The sequence below is a fragment of the Phasianus colchicus genome, chromosome 3 (assembly GCF_987193195.1).
Source record: "Phasianus colchicus chromosome 3, bPhaCol1.hap1.1, whole genome shotgun sequence".
Classification (NCBI taxonomy): domain Eukaryota; kingdom Metazoa; phylum Chordata; class Aves; order Galliformes; family Phasianidae; genus Phasianus; species Phasianus colchicus.
Window position 1 is genome coordinate 12,998,181 of NC_143438.1, and position 22,484 is coordinate 13,020,664.

The following is a 22,484-nucleotide window of genomic DNA, read 5'->3' on the forward strand; positions in this document are numbered from 1 at the left end:
GAGAGATGTAAGTGTAAGGCTAAACTCTGGATTCCCCCCCCCCCCCTTTTTTTTTCCCCTTCTTTTTTTTTTTTCCTCTCCAGGCTGCTTTCTGGTAAATTCTCCAGTCTACTCTGTTTCAGTTGTGGAAACAACACTGCTTTCTTCCCATCTCTATCTCCCTTTTGGTCATTAAAAAAAAAAAAAGGAGGGGGAAGAGGTATGTGATGAGACTACCACTTCTTAATTTACCTCCTAACCCTGGTGCTCAGCACCTTATGAGCAAAGACCATGCATACAAGCAACAATCACACATACCTAGGATAAGTTCTGAAGACTAGCAACATGTACTGGAGTTGCATTAGAGTGAAGCATCTACAGACTAACTTGGGAAGACAGAAGCAAAATACAGCCATGTATGTCATTGCTGAATCATGAATAACTCTCGACAATAGGTTCTCTTAACATTACACCTCAGCTTTGATTTTTTTATGTGGCATGTTATCATAATGCATGGTTTACAACAGTGAGGTTAAACAATTGCTATTACTGTAATTTCAGAAGCAAAATAACTGTGCTTCCTAGAACTTCACACTTATCTTGCAAGTGTTGTACTATGCTGTCCTGACAAGAGGACGTTACATAGTTCTGTTTGCACTGGTATTAAAAAGAACCAAAACAATTAAAAAAATGGCAAACACAAACTGTCAGATTTTTGCACCTTGTTCCTCAGTTGCATGCTATTAGCAATTCAACACATTTTATGGAACACAACATGAATTGTACTGACATTAAATATTTAAAAATTGAAACATACTAAAACTGTCTTTATTCTGATCATTGGACGTTTTAATAGTCACTGGATTTAAAAAATACCTCACTATTGAAACTATTATTTTTCCATGAAACTGTACTTAACTTCTTAACACAAATGCTGCCACAAGTAAGCCATTATACAGAAATAAGCCTTCCTTTCTCTTCTGTAGACACTGAGTAAAAAGATCTTTAAGTATTAAGTCAGGAATGTTAAATTAGTAAATAAACTCATGAATCATAAACCTTATACAATACTGCCAAAAAAACAGTTACCGTGTTAGTCTTGCTTGTTGTTTACCTTTCTCATGACCCATTGAAATAGATTCTAAAAATATGATTTGCAGAAAGAGCTCTGCAACCAGGCAAGGTATTTTTATTTTTCTATCAGAAAATACTCATAACAATCCAAAGGGCACTGATTTCTGGGCACAAATTTCTACTAAATGCTTTGCATACTGGAAGGCCACCCATTAAGGACATGTCCTTTTAAAGCAGGAAGCCATTCTTCTCATCCAAAAAAACCAGACACCTTGCAGAGATAACAGATGAACCTTAAAACAGGAGATGCAAAAATCCGTTGCTAAACCCAGTAATTTATAGAGCAAACAGGAATGCATACAGAAAGCTGTAGCACTCAGCTGCACTGCCCAAATCTGCCACAAAACCCATTTTGATACTGCTCTTTTAAAGATACAGGGTTTTTTTTTTACGATGCTGTTTAATTCTTCTTCTATCTGTTTTATTTACAACACAAAAAATATAGCAATTAACCTGTCATACACAATTCTATACACTTTCTGAATTGCCTCCACTTAATTAAACTGCCCTCGGGCCACTAGGAAAGCTGTTCAGGAACATTCTACTTCAATACTTCTGCTGACAATAACAGGTACAGAAGCGTTTCTCATCCAGATTTGGGAAGAGAAGACTGGAACGTTTCCACAAACTAAGCAGAGTCGTTTAATAGAGTTACTCAGGGCCACAGTTGAACAGGAATGTTTGAACTCAATTTCACAGCAAAAACAGGACTATAAACTTGTACATTCCCTCTTTTGCTACAGAAAAATAGTTTGACCAAGTCATACATTTCTACTTTATTATACAGTGGTGATATGATGTGAAATATAATGCAAGACACTTCTAGTTCTTACATTAAAATATACTAATATACCCAACTATTAAAATGAACAAGAAGATAACTGAGTGGGGAAGTCCATCCTAAGTCCAAATTCCCACTTTCCGACACTTCAGCTATGGCTCAGTTTGGTGGTACAGCTAAACAGATGAAATTAGCAACATCAAAGCATTTTTTTCTTCCCCCTTGCCACTGTGGAACTGAGCTGGTGCTTTCCTGATCCTATGAAGAGTGAGTTCTGAGAGCCAAAACTGGCAGAGTGCCCCAAAGCACCAGGTAAGCACAAGACCACATCCTAGGACAAGATCATGCCAGAAATGCTGGTGACAACTGCTTCTTGCCAACTACCATTTCTACAGCCTCCAATGCCTTCTGCCACAGGGTAAGATTTATTTTTAGTTCTTAAAAGGTTCTTTAGCAGCAGATACTGGCAGCACAATCTAGTTTCCAAGTGTTGTGGAAGAATCAAAAGAAAAATGAAAATGATTTAAAGAAGAAAAAATGATCGTGAGGGAAGAACAATCTGGATGGCAAAAGTTAACATATCCCACTTTATCCACTTGAAGTACTCAGCTACATTTGAAACTCAGCAGAAAAATCGGCAGAAAAATTAACGCACTGCTCTGAGGTATAATCCAACACTGCAATATCCATACTATAATCTCACACACAATGGTTATACTTGAGACTTCCCATCTGCTAAATGGTAAATTTCCATTCCCTCCCCGACTGTGGTAAGAATTAGTTAGTGTTTGCTTTCTCTCTCTTTGAGGAAGGAAATACTTTGGTTTGAACTGCTTTTAATAACAAAATAAACAGCATTTACACTTTAAAACAGAACAGATAAGACATGGTTGCAATCAAAAGTGCTGTGCCAGGTGAAAATGGTCACATTTACAGCCCATCTGCAACTGCTCCTCCCTGTCCCATGCTCACAGACATCAGCTCCTCCCCATCTGTCCACATAACTCCTTGTGCAATTGTTACCTAACGTAGCTCTGTCAAAGTGACCTGGTTTAGATATTAAGCTAATGTAGGCATCCTGAAATAACTGGTTTGGAGAACAGCCACATATGCAGTATTTCTGACGCATCTAAGAGGACTGCAGGGGACAGCAAACACCTTTGAGCAGGATGGGTGTGGTAACCTCTTCAAACTGCTACACTCAGAAACTGGATGTGCACCAAATGGACATAGTGACCTTCGTGGGTCCCTTCAAACTCTGGATATTCTATGATTCTATGCACTCTTATTCCAAGATGAAAGACCTTTAGTTCAGGTCCAAATAAAGATGAAATTCAAAATGATGTTTTCCATCCATATGATTGCAATCTGTGCACATTTTAAAACTCTGTGTAAGGCATACTGAAAATGCCTATGTAGGTATATCTTTAAAAATAATTTAATTTAATGGACTACTTGAAGAGACTGAAGTAAAGGTATGCCACCTCCAGAAGAGGGAAAAGACAGAGTGAGCAAAATAAACATAAGTAGGCAAGTAAATATTCAAGAAGCATTGCTGTGTTAATCATAAATTCATTTTCCATTCCCATGGTGTTTCTTTCTGTCCTCACGTTTGTGTCAGACTAAATTAATTTAAAGGTAAACAAAACAGAATCCATTTGACTTCATCTTCTCTGTTGCCTGTGAAATATAGAAGACCTTGTTCTGTTAGCTTGAGGCTATGTTTGGTTCAGAGCAACAGCGCAACTGGGAAGCAAATCCTTTTCCACTTGCCACTATTCCCACTTACGGTGCAACAGTTTTGTTCACAGACTAGTTTTCATATAAGTGATGTGCATTCTTTTGGGAGAAATATAAACAGGAAAGGGTGATTCTGATGCACAGAACATGCTTCAGCACTGAGGGAATAAGGGACCAAGAGAAAAACAGCTCTGATCAGTTTCAACACATGTTGTGGCATGGATATTTGATCCTAAGAACCACCACTAAATCTAGTCCAAGAAAAATTGCTGCACAACATAATGCACTGAGATAAGGGCTGCAGCAGCTCTTTCACACTACTAATTTTTACCTGTTGATCCACATTTCTCACATGGAATTCCCTAATTCAGTGATTGAAGCTAAGCACAACAAATGCTAGTTTTGCGCAACTAAACACGCTGCACGTGAACAGTCACTCTTTGTTAACTTAGAAACTGTCCCATGTACAAATGGGACTTAAATGATCATCCATAAGCTATCAACAGTGGTTATGAATGACTACACCCTCTACTTATTAGCATCTTTTCAGTGATAAACCCAGTAATAAATTGAGTAAACTCAGTAAAGTCAGTAATCAACTACTTAAATACTGTTTATTTTAAGAGAAATGAATACTATATAAAAATGCATACAACAGCTGAAAAAGTGAAGCAACAAATTTTGCTTAAAGCAAAATGATTAAGTAATTTTGGGAAAATAGTTACTCAAAAAATAATTTGATGAGAAAGTCAAATTACATCTCAAGGTCTGCAAAGTGAGCACTAAAATCTTTGATGTACACATTTAATAAGAAAATACATTATTCCCAATTCTATAACCTGACACCAGTTCTGAGTACTGCAGTTAGCACAAGGAGATGAATTTTACAAACAGCTTAAGACACGTATGCTTAGAATGCCCAAACCATGGTACTGTATAGTTCAAGTTCACATTGATACCATTACAAACTTCTCCTAAAATACCATGTACATCTTCATGCAGCTCCAAGTTACTCCGTGTGCCTTAGTCTGGGAGCAAGTGCAGTCCATACTCTCGGAGCTGACTGATTCAATTTACAGCACAGTGGCTGGACTAACAGCTGATGAACTGTGGCAAACTGAGCTGCTGCATCCCTGTGGCATGAGTAGCTGGAGTGTCTGTACAGCGCAGCAATCTCTGGCTACAGTGCCACCTGTATGACTGTTATATTGGTCTGGAAGCCAGGGCCATATAAATTAAATCTGGATCAGATGTGGGCTGACTGTTGTCTTGTCCAGCCAGCTACAGTAGATGACACAGCTCTAGTGTGACTTCTATGATAGCTCTGAGCAGATGCCTGACATGGCCTGATAACACAGCCAGCCCACCAGGTGCCTTCTGGCACTCAGGACCAGCAGAAAGAGTTCACACTGAACCAACACTTCACAGCCTGCAGCCACTGTGCTTCCAAACCACTGCTGAGGGTCTGACAGCCTCAGCCTCCCTCTAAGAAAGCAGTCTGTGCAGTTAAGTTTTGAACATACTATCAGCAGTCAAGTAAATGTCTAAAAAACTGCCAGTGGTCCTTTCATACTGACAGCCCAACAAAGACAATTGTGTATTCTCAACCCTATTTCTAAAACTTAACAGTGTGAAAACAAGCATGGTGATTTTTCCCTTTTCCAAGCTTTATTTTGATGAACGGCTGCTCATTCTTTTAGGATTCCTGGACACAAGTCATGCAAGAGCTAACTTTGTGGCTGTTTGCAGCACTCAATGGATACTACGCCCTTAATAAAAGTTCTAGTTCACATAAAGTTCTAGTTCTGCAGAAATTTCTAATCAAGTTGCCTATGAAAATGTATGCACCTTGGTCAAGCTCATAATTTACCATTAACCTGATTACTGATAGTTATCCACAGCCTTTACACAGACAGTAGACAAAATCATTACCACATTCTCATCAAAGCAGATGGTTTGAGAATCATGGCAGTGGCACATGCCACACCCGGGCTGCACAGGAAATTCCTCAAATGGCACATTAGGAAGTTTCATGCCTGGCAATAACATTCAACAAATACAGTATCAGTGTATATGCAACTCCTCAATGGTCCCTTGAAAAATACCATTCATAGACATGAATAGCACAGGTCTCAAACTTGGCATAAGCAGTACTGTCCCAGAGAAAAAGAACAGAGAAAACTGAGATGTATATTGGCAGTACCAACACCATGAAATACCGAAAGTTCTCTTTCACTTAAAGATGATCATGTTTTGGGATGTGATAATTTGGGAAAACACAGTCATAAATTCAAGCTATCTCACAGTAAGACGTTCAACAGCTTGACTACTATTGACTTAAAGGATAATGCCAATAGAAACACTGTCACTTTATCATGCATCTAGAAGAATAACATAGAGTAGCAGATTAAAAATTCATCATAAAATATCAAGGCAGCAGATACTTGCTAGCAAAGCAGGAGAAACAGAACTTTCAACAGTGCTCAATTACAAAGACACTGCAAAGGCAAATGACTGACAAATACTCAAAACTTTTTACCTAAAAATAATGTCTTAAGGAGAGAGGTTACAGCACAAATGGTCTCCAAATCTTAGAGAATGCTTTGTCATGCCTAAGTGAACTTCTCCCAACAGGAACTATAGCAAGGAAGAGCAAGAAAAAGAAAAACACAAGACAGCTGAAGAGAGAACTTGGTATGCTGTATTTGACTTATTAAATTTCTAATTCCACTTTTAAAGACCAGAATCAAATGAGGCTTTCCAGCAGCCTCCTACCTGCAGGAGGGACAACGGGGAGCCTGCTATTGCAGATCACTTGACCAAACCTCAGTAAGAAGGCACACCAGGCCTCAGACAATCTCTCAGTAAAAGAGTGGTAGCACTCTTTTATTTGTTTTATTTCCTTTTGGAGGTCCTGAGGTGCTTACGTTAAATAAAGTTGACTAGAGAGAGCTTTCTTTGGAATCACTGGATATGAGAAGGCAGAACACTCGCACATCTCACTCACATTTCCAGACTTCTCTTACCCTTGCCATGTAAGATTGCAGATAAACAGGGAGTAAAAGTTTATTTCCACAAGACATAATTCAAGCATCTGGATACAAGACAACAACCACATTTTTGTTTTCAAACACAGAAAAAAACACACTAAACAGTTCCAGGCCATATTTAAGATGCACATTCTTTACCAGCTTTCTCTGTATGCCTTCTCTCTCTTTCAACATCTCCTAGATGGACGAGCTATATGAGCACAGTTCCCAGTCTCTCTGCCTGTAATGACATCACTCAATACTTGATCTAACCCTGTCTCAAAATGATGGTGATAAAAAAATTTCCTCTAATTAGTCAGCCTCAACGCTGAACAGATGCCTATTAGTTCTTACGTTGTTTCTCTCTGGGATTTATTAGTTGATGATCTGTTTTTCCTTGGAAAGTTGGAAACAGGCATTTTTCTGTTTTAGGTGTCAGGCCTCTCTGTATCTGCCCAGCTTTTGCTATAAACTTAAATTGTTGTTTCTTATTTAATACCATGGTGGCTTCTGTGATTCCACTCTCTCTGTCTTTAGGAACAGGGTTATGGGATACATGTAAAGCTATACGGACAACAGCTATTGCTGGTAACTCTGCTTGGCAAAGATTCTCACAGGCTACAAGGTTTTAATGTTTATTTGTAACAACAAGTAAGTTTTATAATGTTCTTTCAATGTGTACTTCTGGTTTTTTTTGAAATAATTAAAAAAGAAGTTCATCTTTGGCTCATTGTTTACTTTTTACTTGGCCTCCACATGGCATATTCATAGGACAAGCTTTGCAATAATGTATTTATTCAAATCACTTTTTTATTTCACCAATATTTATAACTTTAAGGGGTTTCCTAAACCTCATCTTCTCATCCTTTAAACATGCCAATCAGATATAAAACAGAATTTATTTTTATTAATATTTCTAAACACACACAACTCTTTCTGGCTTTATTTATATGAAATTATATTTCTAATAATTATGATTTTTCTGAAATGTATCTTAATGCTTTTGCATGATGAATACTTTCTAATATTAAAACACTTTTAATTCAGTGTAACACACTATGGGTCCTGAATCAAAGGGACTGAGGCCTATATGATTTTATTCTATTGTCTTTTGATAGTACGCACTGTCTTAAGCTCCATATTTTGTTGATTCTATCAACTTCTCTGTTCATATATGCACAAAAAAAAAAAAAAAAAAAAAAAAGACAGCAGAAATTAAATTGATTATGCAGGGTTAATTAAATAAGTTGTCCCATCTCATAATTCCTTACATTTTGGCAATGACAACAGAAATAGAAGAAAAAGTGAAGTGCTTTAGGCTTGGATAATAGCATATAAGATACAAAGACTTCCTTCAGAAAAATCTTTATGTATAGAGAGGAAAAATAAACTCAGTTTAACAGGTAACAGAAAAGAAAAGGTTAGCCCAAACATTTGCTATTTTTACTCATATTTTTTCTAAGGTGCAGCATCTTAGAATTGGTCCCAGTATGAAGGAGCCACTGTAGTCTTGATATGTAGGTGTTTTAAGGTGGCATGGCAAATGAAGAAACTTATACTATTTGTTTTGGTGTTTTTACCAATGCTCTTTGCAGTCTGCAGGAAGTCTGGGCCTTCTCTTAAACTAAACCAAGGCTAAAATCTTCATTTAGCCAGAAATGGATGGTACTTAAAATTTGTAAAGTTCAGTCTCAGATACCAAGAAATTAAGAGTTACTTTCCAGAGCATAAGTGTCCTTCTCTACTTACATTCAAGTGCCTCCCTCTTAGAGATGTCACATAAAATGATCTGCCATTTTTCTGTTATTACTACGAAAATATTAGCAAGAGAACTACTATGAGCTGTGTTGCAAAGGAAGAAGATATTTTTCTACATTTTCCACCAGAAGTGGATCCTGTGTTGGCTTCTGGTAGCTCCTTACTCGTTCATTCTACTCACTTGTAAGATAATGCTCAATCTGTTTAAAAGAGTAGTTCTTGGAACAAAAGAAAAAAAAATGTTCTAGTGTCTCTTCTCTCTCACACCATCTCCTTCAGTCTCATTCTTCAGTTATTTCTTATTCCTTATCCCCTTTTTTCCCTGTCTGATACTGCTATTTGCAATGCCTTTCCTAATCCCACATCTGGCATCTATTTTACCCTTTAGTGCAACTTTTCATATTTAAAATGGATTTAAATATGCATTCTAAGTATGAACATTTTTTTAATTAAGAGCTGTTTTTAACAGATAACATCTTTGCTTCTTTTTTTTCCAAGCAGAGAAAGGGGAAAAAGATGTTCAAACTAATACCACAAAAAAGTAAACATTTACATAAAAATTATATAGTTCAACATCAATGTTATTTACAGACTGCCTACACTGAGAAATAGTCATCATAGGTCAGAGAAACAGTGGGGAGTGATCATTCCCCAATAGTTATCAACTCATAAAACTCTTTTTCTGCACAAGTGATTCCTGTCAGTTTCATTGCACAAACAAGTCCTCAAATTCAGGAAATGCTTAGGCAAGATTTGGCATGTTGGTCTTCCAAACTTCTAAACTTGGTAATCTCTGTCTGTATAAAATAGAAATAATTTATTTAGAAGCAAGCCATCCAATTCCAGGAATATGGCATTATCCTTTTGTCATAGCACAGTTACAGTAACACTGAAATAAAGAATTGTATTTTGTGTTCTTTCAATTTTAATTGGAAGGATAGCTGTGATTTGCTTTCTCCCTACACATTTGTCTTGATTCCTAGCATTATCACTGCATAATTACATTGCATCCAAAGATTTTATGTTGTGAAATCTTCGCAAAAAGAGTCTCCATTTCTATAAATAAGAAAATATTTTCAAAACCTTTTGAACTTGAGATCTTCTTTAAAAATTGGTATTTGTCCTCTTCTAGGTGCTGATAATGAATCTAGTCATCTGTTGGCAATATCCAGTATCACCTCACTATGAAAAGCAGCTAGTGGCTAACAGGAATACCTTTTGAAACATACCTTTAAAAAAGATATTTGCTCATTAAAGATCTTTTGCGATAGTTTTTGGTATCATTTCAAATTCTTTAGCACAGTTTTAGAGTACAATTAGTTCTACTCAGAACAAAACTTAAGTCTTATCTCTACAGCTACTCGAAAATTGAACTAAACGAATTGATATTATTATCATAACAACAGTGATACAGAGAGCAGAATCAAATCTCTGAGACAGATGCAAAATTTAGATGCAATCCAAAGCACTAATGAATTTTTAAAGGAATTTCCAGGAAACTATGAGCAAACTGCTGTATTTTGTCATAAGGCTCCATGCTCCAGCCCTTGCCGCTTGGGCAGCAGATACACTCAAGTTTCAAACATGACATTAAAGTTGTATTTTTCACTTTGAGAGAAATTAGCCATACCATCAACGTGAGAAATACCTTTTTGATCTGAAACAGCACAAATCAATGAACTTAAAAACTGTTCAGTAATTCCTTCAACATTTTTTATTAATGTTTTTTCTTTAAAAAATGCATTTGTAAAAAAGTGCATATAAGCAATGTAAGCCCCCTCCAACAGATGAGGTTTTAAGAAAAAGTAGCCATGTTCTCATAATTATAATCCATGACAGCAAATACCTCTGTTTCTTATTCTGTTGAATTTGGAACAACTTAGCTCAGCTACTGTGAAGAATGTACCTGGCCCCTTCCTTTTACAGAATGTAGAAATGTTATGAATTAAATTTGCAAATGGATCTGCTGGAAATAAATATATATTAAAAAAAAATTTTGTTTTTCAGCTGATCTGGTTTATTGTGGAATCATATGCCCAGATGATAGCAGGGAGAAAGGGCAGGAAAAGTTAGCATAAGAACAGCAATGGTGACGACTTCTGCAATAAGAGTTACGGAGAAAATTGTTGCAGTTTGGAAGCAGCACTGTTTATAAAGGGTTCTCACAAGAACAAAGGAAATTTAACCCAGGGTCCCACATATCCATTATTTCAGGCCCAAGAAGTTACCTGAAAGAATGTATTATTTTTGGACACTAGTTTAGATACTGAATGCTGAATTTATATACATGAAAATAATTACAAATTGTATATAAGTTTAAAGATAATCATATGTGTACTCAAGAATTCTTAAAGAAAATTAATTGCATTTTCCAGAACACTAGAAAACATATGAATTAAACCTTTTGATTCCTTGCTTGCATATGTTTGTCTTTTACTCCTAGTTTATGAATAGTCTTAAAGTACAAGAGGACATCATCACATTTTTGAAGAGTCCATCTCCTTCAAATGCTTTTTTACATGCAGTCTTTAGCCTTATGACATAAATCTTTTCACAGTAATCAAGTACAGCATGATGCCTAAACAAATTATTGGGTCTTGGCCTCTTCTTCATGTATTCCCAACCTGACTGCCTGTTTGAAAGTTTTGCTTTCTAACAACTTAGACAGGGGATAAGTGAAAATGAAACCACTCCAATCTATAAAAGAAAATTTTAAACTCCAGACTTTTGCAGATACTTATATCAGTACTCTCCATTAACACAAAAGGTTATATCAAAGTTTTTATTTTTGTTCTGTATGCATAACGTCATTTTAAGTTGTCACCTCCCATTTAGAAATAATTATTCAAAGGCCAGACTGGAGAATTTATTCAAATCCTCTGTTAAAAAACAAAAAAAAACAAAAAAACAAAAACTATGCATGACTGCTTCAAAACTAGAAAACCGTTTAACCTTTAAGTCAAGTGTTAAAAAAAAAAGTGATATTCAGATGCCAATTTCTGAATGAATTGATTCTTCCTGACACTTCCAGAACTCCGTGACATCTCACCAGAGTGAGAAGAAAGGGAAGCAAAACAGACTAAAGGACAAATTTACTGATGAACATGAAATTTAATTTCAGTTCCAACTACACATAAACAGCAATTATTGTTTTCAAAAGGAAATCTGTGAAAAAACAGTCTATTTCTTCCAAAGGATTTTGTACGCATCTATGTGATGCATCTAGAGATGCTAAATGTACTTAACCTACTGCAGGAGATATGTATATATATTTACTACCTATCACTCACTTTATGACAGGATATGAACAAGATACACTTTTGCAAACCAACTACAGTTAGTGCACACATTTATTTTGCACCCACCCCTCTTTTTTTTTTTTAACTTAACATGATGGGAGTGAGAAGAAATGTAACATTTCTTCTGCCATTAACCTTAATATAACTGTTTTAATCTACCTCCTTGCATCCTAAAATACTGCTGCATAAGTTGTGCAGGTTGACTCTTACACCTTCACAGCTTTCCAAGTGCCAGTATCCTGTCTAGATCAAGGTATCCAGTTTGCAGTCTACATCACCATTCCTCCCCTGAAAGAAAAATAAAAAAAAAAAAAAATCAGATTCACTAGGGTTTCCTTTTCCCTTGTAGGGTTTTTCCCTAGGCAGAATATGTTTACAATGGAGTCTTTATTATTATTTTTTTAGATGAGATCTTCAAGTTGGATAAGAGGTAGGACTTTGTTAATATGATGAATAGTCCTTCCACATCATCAAGTACACTTATTAACATTTGTTAATAAGCTACCAATTTTGAACAGACTATAATAGGAAGGAGGATAATATATGTATAGTTATGTTAGGAAGGAAGGAAATATAGAATTCAAAATACTGTCACAAACTAGGGACATTCCAACAAACTGCAGTAAGTTGTCACTTTAAAAAAAATAATAATTAATTAAAAAATATTAAAACTTGTAACCAAATTAAGATAAAATCAGGAGAGACAATATGGAAATTACTGATTATGGAAGTCTGATTTCTAGTATTATTTGTCATTTAAAAGGCACATTAATTGAAAATACTTCTAACAGTTTCTGCATATTGGTGGAGAGGATTTACTTTGCACTATGCAACTATGCAATATAAAGATAATCACAGCAATTTAATTTGAATGAAGGAGATTGCAGCCAATTCCAGAGGGTGAAAATGAGAATAATTGAAATTAATGAAAATTTCTTCAAGACTTCTCTGAACTAACTGCTGAAATGAAGGTTCCATTGGCTGCATTCAGAGTCTCATAAATTTTGTGCGTAAGGGACAGAAATGCTCACGGGTGAGCGTGGTGTTACATGGATGGAGGGACAGGTAAGACAAACAACCTCACAGCCCACCTTTCTAGAACGAGATGGTACTGCGAGGGGCTTCTTTTTTGGACCTCTCATATTTTGCTAGGATTGCTGTGTGGAGTCACTCTGTGTAAAACCGAATCCTTTCCTTTTGTCTAATATTTTTTCTTCAACCACTTCAGCCAACACAGCCAGAGCCGATGGCACTTCTGCTCTCCCACATAAAAATCTAAAGAACATCTTTTTATACTTCCCGGTATCATCAGATCCCTCTTGTTTAATCAACTCATCACAAATAAGAAAACTTTGATTCTGAGGACCAGACTTTTGTCCAAAGTGGAAAACCACAAAATGCAGTTAATGAATGTTTTGAAGTTCACTTGAATGCCTCAAGCATGGCACGGTATAAACCCAAATACTGTACACATCACATGTGCAGTTCTCTATATCTCTTTCTTCTTTAAGATCAGATGATCAGAAATGACAAGATGGTCAGAAATTTATGACTGTTTTCAAGGAAGGAACAACTAAACAGAGTGACTCTTCAGTCTGGGAAAGAGATGAATGAGATTAAGAGGCGCATGAAATGATGAATAAGAACATGAAAAGGAAATGTTTCCTGTATTTCCAATAACATGGGGAGCAGGGAGGAAGGCAGGGGGCATGTGGTGGAAAAAAAAAAAAAAAAGTTATAGAACATTGCCACATTGCATTGTAGATTGCAAATCTACCAACAATAGATCCATTGTATATTACTGATCACTAAACACAAATTCTACTTGAGGAAACTGTTAAGTTACTGCTTAGCATTAGGAGAAGGGTATGTGAAAGGAAGAATCACTTTGTGCAGTCCTGTTATTCTTTACCCATTCACCACTGTCATTTCAAGATGTGACACTACCTACGTGGTTCTTTGGCTTAAAGCTCCTCTTGCATAAATGCTGCTCAGTACTTTTCAGAAGTAGAAAGACACGGGGATAAACGAGCTTAATGAAAAAGCCAAGGTAACCAGCAAATCATGTGCCTGAACTGTACTAGTACCCTTTATGTTCTGTGTAATTCAGACCAGTGATAGTTTAGAGTCAGAATTACAGAGGCAGATTTGAAAGTATAACCAACAATTGTAACTAATTATTAAATTTAAATGTGGTCGGGAATTTTTCAAATAAAATACTTTCTTAACAGTAGTGCTGCTTTCATAAAATCCATTTAATTTCCACTGGAAATTTTAATTCATACTGAAAGTTTTATTTTCCTCAATCAACAAAACAAAAAACAAACAAACAAGAAGATCAGATACTTTTTCATTCTTTTGTCTGATTGCAATTGGAATATCCTAACGTTACTTAAAGCAACTCAATGCACTTTGCTTGAATGTAACTCAAAACCTATTTAACAGGAGTTGACAGAATGGCCTCCTCTCTGAACTCCTAAACTCCCCACTCATTTTAGAAGATACCAAGTCAAAGATTATGGTGATTCCTATATAAAGGACACTAAGCAGGCATCCTGCCTACCTACTCCACACGGGAACCCCAAGAGATGTGATTCTCAATGCATTCTGGGAGAAATGATGTCATCAGCGAGATCTTGGTTCACTCGGGTAAACAATACACTGAAGTTCTTAAAATACAACTATGAAGTTGATACGCTACAGTGGCAAAATGTAAGTTGATGCATCAAAAGTCAGATCACCACTCCCAACAAGGAAAATAAAAACTTAAACCACAAAAAAAAACAAAACAAAAAAAATCCACCCCACCATCGTAAAAAAAAGTTTGACTTCCAGAAACACAAAGTCCTGCCATCTTCTGTTATCCTCTTCCCTGCCCCAAACTCTAACAAATTCCATCTATGTGAATTTCCATGCCCTACAGCAAGCTGACATTCAGGCAATCACATAGCTAGGATGCCAGTGCCAGAAACACATGATAATGGAAGACCTTGTCTTCAAAATTAAAACAACAGAAGATATTTCTACAAACATGCTTTAAATCCCAGAATAACAGTTGTGTCCAAGAAATGCAAAACACTCTTCTTTCAGCATGGGCACCAGTACCACTTTAAGTATTCCCTGCTCTTTGGACATGTGTAAAACCTTCCCTTGCACAGAATTTGGTGTTTTTTTGTACTATTCAATGAACCAGCTTGGGAAACAGATCCAGCCTAGTAAAGAAAAAAAAAAAACACACTTCCAACTTAAACTTGTTTCAGACACCATTTTGTGGCATTAGCACAAAAGCTAATGGGGACTGGATAGAGCAGCCAACCACACACTTTTCCCACTTCCTGTGGCAGCAGTGCTAACCTATGCCAACATGACATTCATTTCAGCTGCGGTGTGGTGAAATAGTCTACTGGTGAGGCACAACGTTGCAGGTAAACAAAATTCCTCATGAGGCAGAGCTGATCTTCTCAGTGGTGGCAGCCACAGGACCAGAGGCACGGAGCTACACGGTGGGAGGGCCAGGTTGGGGGTTAGAAAAGGTTCCTCTGCAGAGGGCACCGGAACGGGCTTCCTTCTGCTGTGGGCACGGGCTGCGAGCTGCCAGAGTTCAAGCAGCATTTGGACAATGGTCTCAGACATAGGGTTTGAATTTTGGGTGGGCTTGTGTGGAAACGGGAATAGGACGCAATGGTTCTCATGAGTCCCTTCCAATTCAGTGTATTCTATGATCACCAGAACAGGCAGATATAGTTTCACTATTACCCTTTTCCAACCCTTTGTATTAGTTACAGGAATTTTGCAGCCCTTGAAGAATCGGTTTAATTACTTTATTCGACAGAAAGCCAGCCATTCTGTGAAATAACAGGGTTATTTTTCCTTTTATTCTTTCTTTCAGCTGACAGCAGGCATCAGAAAGGCTTTTTTTAATTACTTTGATAACAAAAACAAACCAGAGAAGTCCTCCTCAAATAGAAGAGCTGCATCCAGCTCAGAAAACTTGCAGTTGGGTTTTATGGCCTTTGCTAGCATCAGATACAGTTTCCATTTAAACACGGCTCTTCCCTGCAATTGCAAGCTCTCTCATCTTGATATGATTTGACAAACTCAACGACTATAAGCAGAAATGGCACCACTCCGTGATAATCAATCACAACCACTCTTGTGCCGCTACCAAAATGTCTGAAGACTCCTTGTAGCGGGTCATAGAACACTTTGTTCCACTGTCACAATGTATTTTTTCTTGCAGCCTGTTTTTAATCTTCCCTCTTCTCTTTTCTCCCCTTCCTCTCCACAATCAATTGCCGTCCAATAGCTGAGCCTATTAAAGATAAGCTGAACTCTAAAGTATTGCAATACTCCTACACATTCAGCAAAGCCTTAGGAAAGGTCATTTAATAAAGTCACCCACTCGTTTTCTGGATTTCTTACAAGGGAAGTTTCAAAACAACCACTCAGATACTTCTGCCACAGTCCCTCGGTACAGTGCTGGGCTTCATCTGATCTCAGATTCGGGGACGTTTTACCCCCCATCCCACCGCTCGGCTGCAAACTCACCTTTTTTCTGAGTTGCCTCACCAAGAGATCCAGCAGCACTCACCCAAGACAGGAAACTGCAGCTTGAGATGGCTCGAAAGGGAAACCACAAAAAGCCTACCTACACTCAGCTCAGCCTGAAAGCTGCAACAGAATCGCACCTTGAACCCCCACCTCCTTTTGTTTGGATACACTGGTCCAGCCCTGGGTAATTGAGAACCTTTTCAAACCATGAATCTCCTGACTCGTGACTCATCCTACACTCCTCTGGGTAGTTAACTCCACCCTCGTGTTTTTAAATTGTCTGAAAGTTGGTTTTTTTTTGTTGTTTTATCTTGTAAGCGTTAGCTATCAGAAGAGACTAACCATCACAAAAGGAGAATAAGAGAGAAACCAAACCACACCGAATAGAAAGCCAAATTTAAAAGAGAAAATAAAGCTATGTTTCAGATGTTACTAACTCACTAAAACAAAGTTCAGCTACCTCAACTTACTTTTCAACTAAGCTCTTTTTTTTAACTCTCTCTACCACCAAAATGGAAATGAATCAGATCAGCTTAGTGAGAACTGCTTCCTCCAGTTTAGTTCTATGGTCTTTTTGCTCACTGTCCTCAACCGTACCTGCAGCTTCCAAATATTACAGTTTCAGTTCTGTTTCTCCCCTTCATGATAGCCTGGGTATAAAACCTTTATTATTCAGCTTGTTCTATTCTTCCTTTCCTGTTGTACAACATAGGTGGGGTAACACCAGTGAATAAATGTGAAGGTGTGGGAGCAGCAGAACAGACTCAATGGGGAAAAAACAAACAGACAGCAAAATCCACTAAAACCACTACAGATCTGAATCCTGACTTAAACGAAGGTTTTCTGCTTGCCTTGACTTTTACATTTTAACAGTATCTGCATCTGACATTATATCAAAAGGCTCATTTTCACTGATAGGTACTGCTAAGCTGGAATGATAAACGCCATCTTTAACTAAACGTGGCAGGTGTTACCAGACTGGACAATGATGCATTATTCACATTTATTACTGCAATGATAAAGGTGTGAAAGTATTTAATTGACTTGCTATACAGTCAGGCGGTGCATCGTTCTTAATTCTAAAAGATTTAAGGAAAATGTGCTAAATCCTAAATTATAGGAAGTTACTTATTGCTGGTATGATCTTTTTTCTTTTTTAATCAATGAAAATTCAGCTACAACGTACAAAATTTACCTTTCTATTTTAGTCTATTATTTAAATAAGATTAGGTTATACACTTGAATACTTAATTGATTTTTATTTATTTAATATGACTTTGTTAGAAATTGTTTCGACAAAATCATCAGTAGCAGGGAGCTAAGGGTTGGGTTTGGTTTGTTTTTTACTATATACATCAAGATTTTGGAATTGAAATAACTCAGCTTCCATCATACCTATTATTTTATTTAGACAGAAATAGGTGACATTCATTTCTGAAGACCCAAATATTTTCTTAGCTTTTTATAAGTGAATTAATTGATAGCAGTGAATAAGCTGAAATAACAAAGTGTCTCTCTGCTTCTATAATAGCATTTGCTACCATTTTACTTCTAGGAAGGAAGTGTTTATGAAAAACTGAAGTTTACTCAAGCTCAGGCTGTGACCAATTCAGTGAGATAATTCTCCAGCAGCAAAATACACAGTGTTTTATATTTTTCTATAATTTTCTGTGGCCTACTAGGTTACAGAAAATCCAGTCTTAAACAGATGTATCATATCTTAAGTATGTTTTTCACTAAATTAATAATTATTTAGAAATATACCTATCCATGTCATCACACACTCAGAATTTTACATCTATCTATATCTTATTTGCTTACCTAGCTTCCACATTTAGCTACCATCATTCCCATGTTCAATAGAGAAAAGAGATTCCTTTCAATTCCTCAGATTTAGCTTCCTTACATCTACTTTCTGAAGTGTTACTGTGTCTGTTATATGTTACAGAAGAACAAGATGTTACAGTAGTAAACACTGGCTAAATTAAACTCAAACCAAATTCTAAACTCAAAACAAAAAACCACCCGTTCAGCCATTTTTTTTAGACTAGTAGTGAGGATTTGCTAATGCGCAACAGCTGGGGACAGCTATTGAAATGTAGCAAATGAGCAGCTTAATTAAGGAAGTATGTCAAGGAACATAAAGAGTCCCAAGTACAGTATGTGAGGATTCATTCAGATAACCGTTTTCAGGCCTGGGAATCGGTGTGTTCTCTTGCACATACTCTGATGAAGTGTCCCCAATACATGTACATCTCTATAACTGCTTCTGTCCTAAAAATCACATACATACATATTTCAAGCATAAAAAATAAAGCATTGTTTGAATTTAAATTCTTACATTTAAAAAAAATAAATCAGTCTGAGGGACTGTTCGGTTGAATACACATTTTCCACACAAGTAGATGTTGCAGGGTCGGCTTTGACTTCTTTCAGAAAACAAGTGCATAACCCACCACTTAGCAAGGCACCAGTATTTACTTTATTTTGAATGGTTTCCAAAACACTCTCCTTAGTGGTAGATCCAGGTACAATGGAAATAACACCACTATATGTTTTTGTATTTAGTGTGAAATTAGTGTGAGAGCAAAGGGTCAGAGGTAAATCCATTCATGTTTAACCAGCAAGCATTGCATTTAGTGGTGCGGCTCAATCACACTAACACAGCTTGCAAGATACTTGACTGCACACAACCACTAATTAATCAAAACCAGCAGAAACAGATCGTACTTTTATACCAGAGGCATTCTAAAAAAAATGCTCAGCTTGGCACCTGCCAAACAACTTGAAAACTTGCTGTTAAGTGCTTAGTTACACAGTTGTTCTACAAAGTCTTAAAATACAATAAGAGAAGGAAGGAGAGGGTAGGGAGGACAAGAGAACAGAAGGTAACAATAAAGCAGTACATTCTGAGACAGCATCATCTGAAAGACAGCTCGCCATCCCTCGCTGTGCTCCGTTCTCAAGGTGGCAGAGCTGATGATATTTTTTAATAAGGGCTCAAGGAAATAACGTTTGGGAGTTGTGATTCAAGCAGAAGGGAAGAAGGAACGCTGTGAAAGGAGCCAAGTATTAAGAAAGTGAGGATTAGGTTAGAACAAAAGATGCAAAGGTTGTATGTAGAAAATACAGTACAACAGTAGCTTCACAAAAAAAGACAAGATGTTTGTAGCACTGCATGCAATGACAAATTTCCAAGAGACTTGGAGTTGAAAGTGGGAATAAAATGGCCACGTAGAAAAGCAGCAAATATGCCATGAATTAATACTATTATTCTGCAGGGCTGCAATACCTCAAGCAGAGATGTTAAGACGGCTGCCTGGCTGATGCTCAGAAGCACCCTGATTTTAGAAACTATTCCTAACTATTGGCTAAACTCAGTCAGGGCTCAAAGAAGGGCAGGAATGTGCTTAAGCCCCAGTGAAGACCATGCACAAGACATGCTCAGGTAACAGGTTACACCCAGGCTTCACAGAGGTCAATCCAAAACTCAAGATATGGGTAACTTCAATATATGTTTAAAAGAAATGTAAGCAATACTAAACAAATTAAATCAGGGAAAAGGCTAATCTGAGAAATAGTACTCTACTCCAACAGCTTGTTTTTTTCCTCGGGTTGAACAAGAATTATTCCCACAGTGGGACAGACAACACTAATATTATCACCATGTTTAAGTATTGTCTTCCAGGAAGACATTGCTGATCTCATGAAAAAAGTTGGGTATTTTGGAATATCTTTATGATGATGCACTTCACTCTTCTGAACACCTCCTAACCCCACCTGCCACTGTTAAGGTCTGAACTTAGTGGAAAACATTCTCACATGTTGACTCACTTGCAAGGAATGCAGTACAGTCCTTACAGAGATTCCCAGCCTTAGGATATAGTGTAACATACAGCAGGTGTAAATAGGGAGATTCAGAACTATATTTCACTGATCTTTCCCATCATCTGGTGCTGACAGAAATTTCGATAGCTTCCATTAGTCTTTAGTGCCCCTTTTATTTTATTATGAAGATCACAGTAAGTGAAAATGGCAGGGCCTCCTGAATAATATTCTTACAGAGCACCCAAGTGCATTTTGAAAGCATGGCATTTTTAGGATTTCCCGCATTCAAAGACACTTTGGAAGATTACAAGCAAACAAATCGTTAAAGACAAAACAATTACACAAAGAAAGGAAGTTTCCTTGGGAAGGAAATGGAGGAATAAGATTCAGAAGCCTCATAAAGCATCTGACTGTGCCTCCACGACAAAACAATTTTTATACCACTGAAAAATAGGAGAATCTTGCAAGTAATCTTTCACCACCTCTTCACATTATATCCGTTACCACTGGGATCTAGATTGCCTTTCTTTGCAGGGATATCTAAACTCAAGGGCAGAATTTAAAGAGGTACTAAATGCTAGCAGTGAAAAAGTAATCGTCTTCTAAGATGTGCCCTTAGATGAGGTCGCTGACCTGCCTTGGATAGCACCGCAATTACAAAGCTCAGTTTATTTCTTTTGAAAGCTGAATAGGAGAGTATGAAAGAGCTTCTCCAACACTTTGTTTTCTATGAAAAAAAATATCAGAAAAATATGGGAGAAGACGACAACACAAAGGCCAGTTACAGCCAAATGTTCAAGCTGAGAATTTGCTACAGTGTGAATGAACAGAAGCCATTTAACAGCAACTTGCAGGAAAAATATTATCGATTGCACGACCTGCTGTCTGTTCATCCTTACTTTCTTCCTTTCAAGAATCTTTATAAAAATTTTTAAAAAAGATGTTTTTTCTTCAAGTCCTCTTTCATTCCATCCACTATTGTGCAGGCATAGCTGTTGTGCAGCTGCATATTGTACTTATTCAGGTGACTAATTCTACCAAGAAGCAGCTGAAGATAATATTTACATTTTAGCTGGATTTTTGGACCTGCTTAACATTCAGCCATAAAAACAGATGAGCCAGCATAATGGAAGAGAGAGCACTGGAAAATAACAACAACAACCAAATGTCTCCACCCCACACATCATTCCTGCTGCAGTACTGCCTAACTACAGCCTAACACTCAGACAGGAAACATTAGTTTGATCTCAGCAGGGTCGAGAAATAGAGGAAGAATAAAAGCCAACATCACTCCCAGCTCCATATAAAACCCCAAAAGAACCTGATGATCTCTTTCCCCTGCAGTTTTCCAAAGACTAGTAAAGCACAAAGGGAATTAAAAGACTGCTTGGCTTCTTCTGGGGGCTAGGAGCTCATCCCCCCATAGACAGGCATTCTGAACCTCAGAGGAGCAGCAAGGTTTTATGAATAGCTTAGCCTGCAGAGATGCTCTGAGACTGCCTTCAAAAGCAGGTTTAGGGTGCTGTTCTGTACAAGTGCATCAAGCAGGCAAAGTGCTGTGCGGCTGCTGTCAGTTTATCATCCCTGCATATCAACTTGACCTTGCTCATACTGGGGTACTCCAAATCAGTGCTTTTTGTTGCTTTGTTTCTTGCACCAGCAAAGTTTTGGACATACACTGGTTCACAACAAAAGATGACAAAAGAATGCAACTGAATCATTAACAGTCCTCTACGTGTGTATTTCTAGACAATTGTTTTGGGCATTTCTAAATCAGATTATTTCTGGAAGTACCCACATGCTGAACTGAGTCACACACATCATTCGTGGTTGTTTGAGAACTGCCCGCTCATGTCAGAAGCTGTCAAGGTATTCAAAATCTGCAAGGTACAAACCAGGAGGTACCTAAGTTCAAAATGCATGCAGTTCATTTGAAGTTTGGCATAACCAGGATATGTCTGAGAAACACTTACATTCTGTGTTCTTGGGAATATGGAAAGAAAAATGTACACATAGATAGCTGTGAACTGCAGGGCTGTTTATGTAAAGCAGGGCTCTTTTATGGGGTCAGAGGCCTCAGGGTGGGAAATTATTCAAATGAAAAATTCCTCCCTCGGGGATGGCAACAGTTTATAGCATTTTGTTGGGAAGATGTGCAGTGGTGTGCTCCTATCAATGCCTGATATTTAAGTAGGGAAAGGGCTTTCAACTAGATCTTGATCATGACATCTTGAAATCCACCAAAGCAGAAAACATTCAGTTGTATAAGACTGATCAGTGGTCTAGCAATTGCCAAAACGAGCAGCTAAAAGAAATTGGTAAAGAAGCTAAAGCTAAAGCTAAAAGAAATTGAAAAACATTAGGAATCTTGCAAAAAATCCTCCC

The 22,484-nt window shown here is 37.3% G+C and overlaps 1 protein-coding gene across 2 annotated transcripts in view; it reads right to left on the reverse strand.

Annotated features, from left to right (window-relative positions):
* Nucleotides 1-22,484, reverse strand: part of CDYL (chromodomain Y like) — a 106,828-nt gene that overhangs the window by 60,157 nt on the left and 24,187 nt on the right. The window lies entirely within an intron of this gene.